At 34.2% G+C, this 12,286-nt stretch overlaps 1 pseudogene; it reads left to right on the forward strand.

Moving 5' to 3' along the window:
* The first annotated feature begins 674 nt into the window (after positions 1–674).
* Positions 675–1,219, forward strand: LOC120199147 (annotated as a pseudogene).
* The last annotated feature ends 11,067 nt before the right edge of the window (positions 1,220–12,286 follow it).

The following is a 12,286-nucleotide window of genomic DNA, read 5'->3' on the forward strand; positions in this document are numbered from 1 at the left end:
AACACTTAAAACTAAAAATCACACTCATTCTTCAAACATGTTTTCAAGCATTTATAATACTTCAAATTCCTTATTCAAACCTTTTACAAGTCAAATATACCTTTAAAATCCAAATACTAATAAAATTTCATCAATTCCCTTAAAACCCCATTTTACCATATCACCATTAACTCATCAATCACATAGCTTCTAATCATCTTTAAGCTTTCTCAAGCTTCTATACCACCCAAAGGCTCAAAACCAAATAAAAAAATGCAAGAAACAACCAACTTCAAAATTTACTCACCTTGGAAATGGGGTTCACGGTGGAAGAGAAGAAGAGAAGATGAAGAAAATCTTTAGACTTTTCTTTTCCTTTTTCCTCTATTTCCCCACATGTTATATTAACATTAAAATGAATTTTAAATTCATTTCATGCCAAAAAACCTCGTTGCCCTTTCATCCTTCAATCTTTAATAATATGACCTAAACAAAATTTTCCAAATCAATCCTTGAACATCTCAATTTATCAAAATCAAACCACTAAATTTTAAATTCTTACACTTTAGTCACTAACCCAATCTTTGAGATATTGTAGGAAGCCTCTCTAAGGGAAAAAAGAAATGAAAGGAAACCATATTAGTAACTCCTATAACCCATGAGAAGAAGTAAATCTCCATTATTTTCTCGCATGAGTATAAGAAGAAGCAATGCTCATCAATCATGGCCAAGCAGGCCGAGAAGGCTTTCTGAAGCAAACGGAAGTGTTTTTAAGATCGAAAAAATCTACGAAAGAGAAGAGAACCATTATTGGAAGACCATTGATTTGGGCTTCAAGACTCCCCGTGAAGTTGTTGAAGAAACCTACATCAACAAGAAATGCCCATTCACTAGCAATGTTTCCATCCATGGTCATATCTTAGTCGATACTTTCCATAGTGCCAAGATGGTACAAACTGTCATCGTTCGACGGAATTACCTTCATTTTATCAAGAAATACCAAAGGTATGAGAAGAGACATTCAAACATACTAGCACATATTTCCCCATGCTTTTGTGTAATGGAAGGGGACCACATCACTATCGAACAATGCATGTCATTGTCAAAGACTGTGAGGCTTAATGTTCTGAAAGTGAATCTTGTTGGATCTTCTGGTGGAGGAAAGAAAGCTTTCACTGGAATGTAAGGTGTAAGTGTTTTATGTGGTAGTCTCAAGTTGCAAGAACACATGGAGAAGACATTAAAAAATCCCAATCTTAACCTTCGATTGTTAGGTGTTTTAGTTTCAGTCAAAGGTAACGACTGGTCAAATATGCTAAGTCAATTGATTTAATGTGTCACATCATCGTTCTATTACTGTAGTAACTGATGTTAACGAGTAGCCGATTTTTTATAATTTGGTCACGGATTTTAAAAAAACATGGTTTTTAAAACCTTCGGTCGTTATCTCCCGTTAAACCATTAACAAAATTTTGAGTTGGAATACAAAAATAAAAGTTTTTCCATACTTCTTCTAAGATGGTAATTATGGTAGTTCTTCTTCTTTTTCTACATAAAGATAGTAGCAGCAAACGTGATTTTAAGCGTAGAAGTAATTTCTTCCATCATTGATTCTCTATGTATGAATTTTAATTTGATATTGTTTTTCTTCTACTTCAAATTACGTGCGTGGTCATGATAAATGTACCCAACCGATCACGGTAATAATCACAACAATGAGCTTTTTCCCTTAGTTGTAATTACCAGTATTTTCGGTTCCGGCTATGAAAAAGAAAGTACCCAACCGATCAAACGTAAAGATCAAATTTCCTTCCGTTAAGGACCGAATCAGGTTCTTGGTGTTGTAGGAGAAGTAATCTTCTTTTGTTACCAACAACACTGAGTTGATTCTTTCTAGTACTTAAAGACTACAACAAAAATAACAAGACAACCCAAAAAAGATGGCATGAAATCATCAATTCTAAGCAAATTCATAGGGAAAGTGAGAGATAAAAGGATATATGTCTACACTGAGTGTCATTGACTTGAAAACTCATCATCTTGTAACAATAATTGTAATTGTAATTCTCAGAATGGCTCATCTGTACCACCAACGTAGAACTTAACTCTAAGTTGAAGTGAGAAAACACAATATCATCCCAACCAAAAGATACCTTTTGAACTTCATGCCTATTGCAAGAAAAAAAAAACACCTTATGCTAGAGAGAATAAAATCTCTCATTTTCAAATCAATCTAATTACTTTCTATATTTTTTTCACAAATGCATTTCATACGAGAAATCATATAAACTTTTATTAAATAATAATAATAATAAATATTATAATTAATATATTTTCAGAAAATAAAGAAAATTAATTCCAACAATAGCTAACCTAAATATTTTTTAAAAAAATAAATATTTCTTTCTTAGCATAGTGGTTAGTCGTTACACTCTTCTCCTGAAGGTCTCAGGTTCGATCATCTTTAAAGTAATGTATTGTATTAATTTATCAAAAGAATAACATATGGAACCAACAACTAATTTGTTTAGTGGGATCCCTTACTCAAATTGGGTTAAGAGGATCGTCATCACTTATATAGTACTCGACCCAAATTAGTCGATTAATAAATCAAATATTGGTGGTTATACAAAAAAATAAATATGTGTAGACATCACATCATCTATAGTTAACAAATAACTAACTAATTATAATGATTCCAATGCAAGTTCCTAAATAAGGTTGATACGACTAAAAATGTAATACATACTTTTATTGATTTCATAATGAATTTTTTAATTAATCAATTAATTATGTAGTTATGATAAAATATTTGTCACTAATAAGAATAATATTAGTGTCTACATTTTTGTCATTGTTATTAATTTTTATGTATAAAAAACGTAGTCACAAAAAACATAAATAATTGTTACAAAATTTATTAAAGTCTTCACTAATACAATAGTGACGGAATTATTAGTGACGGCAAGTGACAAATTAAAAATTTTATTATAATGATATTATGTGACTAAATTTGGTACTTTAGTGACATTCTTAGTGTCACTAAAAATTAAAATTATTATAATACAGCTTTGATATCTTCAGTTAGCATCAGGACATTCATTTATTGTCGGCGTAAAGCGGCCTTGCAATAAACGGAACCCCGTTAACGACAGTTGCAAGCGTCGAATTTCATCCGCAGTGGGTCAAAAAACCACTGGTGGAGTCATGGCTCAGCACTTGAGCCTGGGGTGCCCATGATGGCACCACCAAACCACGACCGTTGATCCTCTTGACACTTTAATGATCATTTAATGACGAATATAATCCTTTAAAAAATGCAATGATCATTTAAGAATTTTACCCTATTTTATATTAATAGTTAGTGGCAGAACTAAGGGAGTTAAAAAATACCCGAACTGATTGACCCGGCCCATCGACCCGAACCTAAAAAAGAGGTAATTTTCTAAAAAAAATTACATGACCCGTTATTTTTCCCAGGTAGTTGGGTTTGGTCTAGGCTGAAATTGTTTTATAACGGGATACTCGACTCTACCCGACCCGGTATATATATATTATTTTAGGTTCCTTAATATTTTTATCTTAAATGAAATTTAAATCCATAAATTTTCCCTTAGATTTGGATTATGTACTTTTAAGTTTTAAATTTTACAAAAAAATTATTACTTTGTTAATATGAGATTAGAAAGAAATCACGATTGATATTAAAAAGTTTAATTTTTCTTTTAGAAATATATATATTCAAATATTTATTCTTAAAACTAACTTCAAATCACTAATTGTTGTATATGGATTGTGTGTAGTGAACTTTTAAATTTTTATGCATTTTCTATATGGTTTTTTTAAAATAAACTAGGAAATAAAAATAAAAAAGATGAATCAGTTACCCTAACCCAAAAATGCGGGTACCGAGATTTTACGGGTATCCGAACTTAACGGGTCGGGTCACGGATCGAAAAATATACTATCCGAAGAACTTGGTATCCGGTACTTCTGGTACCCGATTTTGAGCACCCCTAGCAGAGCATAAGCACGGCTAGTGGATGCCATAGCCCCCTAAAATTTAAAAAATATATATAACTTATAGATTTTCAACAAGTTTAATTTGGTCCCTCAAAATTTTTTAAAATTCAGATTAAACTTTAAAAAAAATTAATGTTCTTAATTAAATACCCTCCCATAGTTTTAAAAAAAATTATTAAGCCTCTCAAAATTTAAATTTTTGTAGTTAGATCCTAATATTTTTGGGAAAATATAAAGTAAACCCATTAAATTTTTTGAAAATTTTAATTTAAACTTTCAACTATTTTAAAGTTATAAGTTGACCCCCAAATAATATCACCAAGTTCTGCCACTATTACTAGTACATATCGATACATATCATTAGTGGTGAATATAGGTATATGGCATCCACTATATACTTATATTTTGCAACTATGGATACATAAAAAAAAACTTCATTTTAGTTGCTGTTATATATATATATATGCATTGTAATGCTGAACTTGTTTTATGTGTATATGATAAAAGCATATGGCGGAAACTAACATAATGATTGGTTTTCTTATGAAAAGTGATTAAATGTATATCATAATCACTCATTTTCTAGGGAAAATTGCGCTTTTGTTATGTATACTCATTGGCGGGTAATTGTTATAATGTTTACTCATTTTCTCAAAAATATACGAATAGCACACCATATATTTGAACATTTAGAGTAAAATCCTTACTATACGAGAAGAAACAACATTTTTTAACATTTTCGTGCCATACATATGCTCGGTATGTTGTTTTCCATGTTCAATAAGCTGGTATTAGCGATTGAGTTTAATATGAAGGATAGCATTTGGTGATTTACAAACTAGTTTTTTCTGACTTTGTTTTAGGTATCTGTAGACACCCATTTTCGTCCAGGTTTTTTTATATATATAATAATATAGTATAGTTTTTGAAAATATTTTCGAAAAACGTATAACATATAGTTTTAAGAAACCATTTTTTGAAAACATATATAATATATAGTTTTGAAAACATTCTTGAAAATATATATAATATATAGTTTTTAAAAACATTTTTGAAAATATATATAATATATAGTTTTGAAAACATTTTTGAAAATATATATAATATATAGTTTTTTAAAACCTTTTAGAAAATATATATTGTATATAATATATAGTTTTTGAAAACCTTTTTGAAAATACATATTATATAGTTTTGGAAACAATTTTTGAAAATATATATTATATAGTTTGAAAATAAATTTGAAAATATATATATAGTTTTGAAAAAAAAATATTTGAAAACATTTTGAAAATATATATAATATATAATTTAGAAAACATTTTCAAATATATATATATATATATATAATATGATTATGACAACATTTTTTAAAAAATATATGTAATTTTCATTTACATTTTATTTATTTATTTATTTATTTTTATTTATTCTTTTTTTTTCTTTTTTAGGGTCCAAACTGTCCAATGAAGCCCGTTTGGTGGAAAATGGGCCTGAACCAGCCCAGCAGATTAGCGTTTCTCGAACCCAAGCATTAACGTCGTATAGTGGTCAAACCCCGAAGGGTCACAAATGGCCTAAATCACGTCGGTCGAGATTCTCGTAATTTAATTAATTTATTTATTTCTTACCTTTTTATCTATTACCTTTTTATCTAACATGGTTTTTTGACCTTCTTAAGGCCACACCTTTAAAACTATCTAAGGTAAGTAATTGTGATCGTATTTTTACCTTTAATTTTAAATTACAATTTTCTTAATTTAAGACAACCGGTAAATTACGTAGTACGGAAAGGGCGGTTCAAGGGTGCTAATCCTTCCTTGACCGTAATCGACTCCCGAATCCGACATATCTTTGGTAACGCAGATCAGGTAAGATATAAGGTATCCGATTAACCTATTTATTTTTTAAATAAATAATCGGTGGTGACTCCAATCACATTTTTCAAGTCGAGCCCAATTCCGGGGCCCAACCGAAAGCGGTTACGACAGCTTGGCGACTCCGCTGGGAACTAGGTAAGCGAGTCAGGCTAAGGTACTTTCCAGTTGTCTTTTTAACGAAAAGGGTAAGTTTAAATTTTAAGGTAATATTTCGATCCTTATTGCTTACTTTTGATTATATTTTTCGAGTAAATAGTTGTACTAATCGTTTTCTCATGATTTCAGCTTTCCAAACATTTTCATCTAAGGCTCTAAACCCGAGCTCCGAACCCGTTTTAAGTGGGGGTGAAAGCGACGCCTTCGTGTGAATTTATTCACCGTATGGGCCTAGCAAGTAACCTTCGGGATTCATATACCTTATGCCTTCGTGTGAATTTATTCTCCGTATGGGCATAAGGGAATGTTTCCTCTCGAGTTAACTTAGTCCACACAGCCTGTGATGGGTTTAGGACTAAGGGTTGGCAAGCCAAGGGGGCACCAGCAAGGAGAACTCGGGTACCATTTTTTAGCACCTAAACGGAGACCATGGAGAATTAGAGCCCACACCCCAAAATCTCATTCCAAACCCTAGGCTGCTTTGTTTCCTGCTTTAGTTTCTGTTCAAAGCATGCGAACTAGACACATATGCGGTTAGGATTTGTTTGAAAGTAGCATGCGGGATAGAGATCATGTCCGGGTAGGAATAATAAGCATGTGGGGTAGATATCATGGGGGTAGGACTTTCATTTTTATGATCGTTTTTTATTTTTTTTTCACCTCACTAACTCTTTTCATCTTTTTTTATTTTATTTTCATCACTTGCATCATAAAGAGGTCATTGATCCACTAAATGTGTTTTTAAACTCGAATAATCTGAATCCATGGACAAAGGTGTTGTAATACAAGAGATTAAAAACCCGAGGTACGACTATGGTCCGAAGACTCAGAAGGAAAAGGGAGACAGTCTTCAAGGAAGCTATGTGTCAGTGCTGGTTAGCTACGCCTCTATCAGCCTAAAACAGAACAATGTACAAGAGCTTCGAGATATCTGGGATAGTTGGAAGAATGATCGGAGACAGAAGTTCAGCCACGGTACGTGACATTGCCTCTTGCTTCATGTTAAGACTGATGAGCCCTTAATCAGAGTTCTTGGTTCAATTTTTGAACCTGGGATACAGTTGCTTCACTTTAACCAGGAGGACATGGTACCTACCATCGAGGAGTATACTACACTATTGCACTGTGAAAGCATTAAACTGGAGCGAGCCTACATCAAACACATCAAGAGTCAGCCTTTCAAGAACAGACTGGCTAAGATTGCAGGAGTTGATGAAAATGGGTGACTGACCGACTCCGAAACAGAGGTAACGGCAAGGAATTGAGTGGATCCACATAAGGAACTAATGAAGGACCACCGTGATGAATGGAAGACTATAGACCTTTGCACTAGGTCTGGATAGCTTGATCATCTTTCCAAAGGTTTTGGGATGCATTGACGCAGCCGTGGTGGAACTGTTTGAGCAACTTCCGAAACGAGTCAACCCAGCACCGACCATCTCAGTCGAGACCTTTTGGTCTCTCAACCATTACCGAAGAGCTGGTGGAGGTAGATTCATTGGATGTGTTCACTTCCTTCAAGTCTGGATTCACATCCACTTCTGGATTCACATCCACTTCTGAAAGACTAATGGGGTTGCCTATTGTAGATTTATCACTACGTATTCACCTTTGAGAGAGTTCATCACCATGACATGACATGAAGGCGCTTCAAAAGAGAAATGGATGAAGTCTTCACTCATCTTCAGGACCGGGATATTACCTGGAGAGCCCCCTGGTGTTCCTCAGTGATGTTCTTTTCAAGTGTGGGAATTCTGACACTATGACCCTATTTGGACTTTGAGGTACAGTTGGGTATGCTCTGTTGTTGGCACTTAGACAGTATGGGGCACATCAGTTTGTCCCAACAACATATGGATTATCTATATCAGAGTTATGTATCACGGTGACAGTTATAAGAAGATGATCAAAGAAGCAGTCGAGTCATGGAAGAAAGTATCTCGGATGGATGTCTAGAATTTAGTCCGAACATACCTTTTATTGTTTTATATCTCTTACAAGATAAAACATTTTTGTCTGAATAAGGATTATTTATGATAATGGACACTTTTCTGGATCAATGCCTCGAACATTTCATGCATTCTTGCATTTTGCATTTTTGCCTTTTTGCATTTTCATCTACATTTTAAGCATTTTCACAAACATGAAATTAAGTCGTGAAGGGCTCGATGAAGCGAATTAACCACATGGAAGCAAGATTGTAACAGTAGGAGCCTGATCAGCTGATTGTAGGACAAAGCTTGCCAGGATGACCTAAGAAAAGAATCCCCATATCCTAAGGGCCACGATGTTGAAGCTGCTAGCTGTTACCACGTAAGAAGCCCCAAACATTCCTCTGAAACCTGTAAGGCGCTTGCAGAAGAAGGGGCATGGCATATACCATTTGCACTTAGAGGATTGTTTTGTTTGAACACGTCTTTGAATCGCTTAATCTGTTAAATGATTGAATTTATGCTACTTTCTAAGGTAGAGCAATTGAACAAATTTTAATCTTTAGTTCTTCGAATATTAAATGATTAAGGATTCTTTTAATTCTTCAAGAATTATAGATTTTTTGACATATGACAAGATTAGACATTTCTTATCCTCTCTCAAACCCCAGAATAAAATACCTTGATTCTTTGCCCAAAATAACTCATGGTCATTACCAAAACCAAATTTTGACATTACCTCCCTTTGAAATTCTTGAACATTGCCTTTATCTTTTGATACACTCATACCTTTCTTGAGTCAATAAGATCACACCACTGTCTTTTTAGACTCAAAATTGACATTTTAACCCAAGGCGTTGAGTTGTTCATCTGAACATGAGCTTTATTCTAAAGACACAACTTGGGGCATCTTGCGGGGAGCTTGAACATTGAGACATCTGGGAAAAGAAGAATTCATCCGAAATAATTCTATCACACGTTAATTACACTGTTTCATGTGAATAGAAATAATCCTGAAAATCTATCCCCCTGGGATACCTTTCCTGTGAGGACTTCCATGTATGAAATGATGAACGGCTTTCTTTCTTTATCCCTTCACACAAGAGAAAATATATATCCTTTGTCCCCTTTTGAGCCTATAGTATTTTTCTTCTGATTCAACCCTAACCAAGGATCACCCTCCACACTGGGGGTAATGTGGAAGAAATCTGCTCACATGAGTGAAGACATCAATCTAAAGGAGTTACCAAAAGGTGAACCAGATGCCAAGTGCAAAGATTCAATCAGAATAAAAAAGGCAAAAAAAAGAAGAAAAAAAAAAAGCAAAAAAGAACAAAAAGAAAAAAGAAAAAGGGACAAAAAGCACATGCAAAGATTCCCTAAAGACAAATGGCACATCAAGCTTCAAACTACGAGATTGATCAAGCACAATCATTCCCGAATCACTTCACTCGAAGATCATAGAGCATTAAGAGAAAGAGACATTTTGAGCAAGACAAGATTGAAGGCATCAAATGAATTGATCCTTGGTTCAACACCCTGAAACACTTGTTTGGGCCTATTTATCCTTTTCTTTCATAACCATGAACCCTGGCCTACATTACGTGCCTTAAAAGTCCTTTCTAATCATACATGGATTTCTAAACAGGAGAGGCTATCTTCAGATTTCATCCCACCCATCAGGATTAATCTTTGTTTGCAAAAAACAATGTAATTAATGTATGATAGAGAAAAATAACAAAGGGGGGTTCAAGACGTAAATCCTGAATAACATCTTGAAACCAAAGGAGTGTTCGAGTTGAAAACCTGAAAAGGCGGCTCGAATATAAAAATTGTGCAACTGAGGCGATCACACAAATTCATCGATAAGGCATCACACAATCCGAGTGTGACCATAAAAGCTGGGAGTCGGAGAACACTTCCAGTAGATGAGCATGTAAGCTACCCTATCAACCTTTGAGCATCAAATGTCAAACCATTTAGCATCAAATGAACAAAAATGCCAAACCTTGACAACACAATAACCTGAGACTTTTTATCTTTCTTTGCTTGACCATTTCCCAGAAATAGCTTTGATCTGGGCGCATGTCAATAGCTATAATTTATTGAAGGATTGACATTGTAATTAATTCTTTGATACTGATGAACTCTAGTTTTATGATTCATCTCAATTGTAAAACCATGAAAGTGACATATTTTCAAAACTTGGATTAAACATTTTTCAAAACTCTTTATTGATATTTTCAAAAACTTTGAAAATAAAAGAGAAAGAAAACATTTTTTTCAAACAAGACAGTCTCTCTAGAGTGGATCTTGGTAAATGACATGTGTCTCTTAGACACAAAACTCATGCTCAGAATCAATGCTGAAGCAAGAAATGAGGAACATTTGGGGCATCTTTGAAGATTCAACATCAAATTGGGGTATTTTTGGATATTGGGGCATCTTTGGGGATTCACATCCTAATGCAAATTATCAGACCTTTTTCAGGAGATAAACATAACCAATTCATGTTACATGCATCTTATGCATACATTTTATAACATCATATTTGTCATTTTTTCCCACATACACAATTTTTGCAGCTTTTAGAGTCAAGTTTCGACTTCAAGACGAAGGATACTCGATTCAAAAGCACCTTTACAATTGATATCGGTTGCTTAGCTCAGTAGCAAGAAGCTACACTTCAACCAACTCGACAGATAGAAAGATCGACATTCATTTTCAGATTCGACATTTCCAATATAAATTCTGTCTCGCTTGAGACAGTCTCATTTAATGCAGATGATTATCTCACTTGAGATTGCTTTTTTAAAACAGACTTTGTCTCACTTGGGACTGTTTTACTCGAAAGAAGATTTATTTCACTCATGATTGTTTTTCTTAAAACAAGATTTGTCTCGCTTGAGACCGTTTTCACTAGAAGAGTTTTGCCCCTCTTGAGACAGTTTCCCTTGAAACAAATTTTTTCTCCCTTGAGACAGTTTCTCTTGAAACATAAACATTGAAAACATTTCCCTTGAAATAAATTTTCGTCTCTCTTGAGATAATTTCCCTTGAAATAAATTTTCGTCTCTCTTGAGATAATTTCCCTTGAAACAAAATTTTGTCTCTCTTGAGACAGTTTCCCTTGAAATAAATTTTATCTCTCTTGAGACATTTTCCCTTGAAATAAATTTTGTCTCTCTTGAGACAGTTTCCCTTGAAACAAAATATTTAAATATGTTTTCTTTGAAACAAATTTCGTTCCCCTTGAGACAGTTTCTTTTGGAACTAAGTTTTTGTCTCTCGAGACAGTTTCTCTTGAAACAAATTTTGTCTCCCTTGAGACAGTTACTCTTGAAACACAAAATCTTCAAATTTATTTCCCTTAAGACATAATTTTGTTTCCCTTGAGACCGTTTTCATGAAACAACAGATATCTTTGAGATCGTTTCCCTTGAAACAAATTCTATCTCTTTCAAGAAACTTCTTTTGAAGCATCATCTGAACCGTTACACTCAGCTCAGCACATACTTGAGATGGTCGAGAAGCATTTCTCAAATCAAAAATAGAATGTGCACATCAGATTTGAACATTTGAAGAATTCAAGATCAGGGATCAAAATTTGAAGATTCAAGAATCAAGATTCCAGACAGGCAACTGGAGATCGAGATTTCTCTCCAGAGCCCCAAGATAACATATGTTGCATATACATTTTAGGCACACCTAAGAGCATTGCATACATAGCATCACATATATGCATAACTTTTTCAGGTTTTAGCTAGAGTCAATTCAACTTCGCGGCGAAGGATATTGAACTCAAAGCGACACAATTTGCTCGAGAGTGGATTTCAACTTCACGACGAAGGATATCTAGCTCGAAGCCAAACTTCATAATAAAGGGGTCTCCACGGTTTCAACTTCACGGCGAAGGGAATTGTGTCCACCCGCAACATAAAATACTTGGAGTTCAACTTCACGACGAAGGGTCCGCTGCTTGTCAACAACAACTTCTCAATTTCAGAGCCAATTTCAACTTCACAACGAAGGATATTGGACTCCAGACAACGCAAGTTCAACTTCACGACGAAGGGACCGCTGCTTGTCAACAACAACTTCTCAATTTCAGAGCCAATTTCAACTTCACAACGAAGGATATTGGACTTCAGACAACGCAAGTTCAACTTCACGACGAAGGGACCGCTGCTTGTCAACAAAAACTTCCCAATCTCAGAGCCAATTTCAACTTCACAACGAAGGATATTGGACTCCAGACAACGCAAGTTCAACTTCACGACGAAGGGACCGCTGCTTGTCAACAAAATTTCATTCAGA

The sequence above is a fragment of the Hibiscus syriacus genome, unplaced genomic scaffold (assembly GCF_006381635.1).
Source record: "Hibiscus syriacus cultivar Baekdansim isolate YM2019G1 unplaced genomic scaffold, ASM638163v2 tig00005377_pilon, whole genome shotgun sequence".
Classification (NCBI taxonomy): Eukaryota; Viridiplantae; Streptophyta; class Magnoliopsida; order Malvales; family Malvaceae; genus Hibiscus; species Hibiscus syriacus.